Genomic DNA, 629 nt, shown 5'->3' with positions numbered 1-629 from the left:
CGCAGATAAATACAGAATAAATATCATAATTAAATAAAAAAGAAAACAAATAAATAATATTATTTTTAATAATATATATTAAAACACAAAAAAACACACATTTACTCGTCGACTCTGTCGTTCTCTCGTTATTCAGGTCAGATTGGCCCCTAAATATTAAATTTATGGTTTATTTATTTATTTATTTAATTTATTTATTTAATTTACTTATTTAATTTATTTATTTAATTTATTTATTCTTTTATTTATTTATTTATGCACTCCTACTACTGCTGCATCTACTGTTGATCGCTCTTCCGTGCTGAGCTGCCTATACACCCCAAAAAAATAATAAAACAAAAAATTGTTTCTGCTGTACATTCGCCAGAAGAATACAATAAAACATTAAAGATAAAAGAGGAGACGCACACACAGTCGATAAACCCTAAACCCTAAACCCTAAGCCCTAAACCCTAAACCCTACACGCTAAACCCTAAACCCTTACATCCTAAACCCTAAACCCTAAACCCTAAACCCAAATAAAGAGGGGCTAGCTGCAATTGTTTAAACTCAGGGGCCTAAGTCGATGAAAGAACGGAGAAAAAAACAGAATACCTAAATAAAAACAAAGACAACACCCCCAAACCCT

The sequence above is a fragment of the Eimeria mitis genome, genomic scaffold (genome assembly GCF_000499745.2).
Source record: "Eimeria mitis Houghton genomic scaffold, Emh_scaff875, whole genome shotgun sequence".
NCBI lineage: Eukaryota > Apicomplexa > Conoidasida > Eucoccidiorida > Eimeriidae > Eimeria > Eimeria mitis.
The sequence above is the reverse complement of the archived record's forward strand: the minus strand, read 5'-3'. Positions refer to the sequence as shown.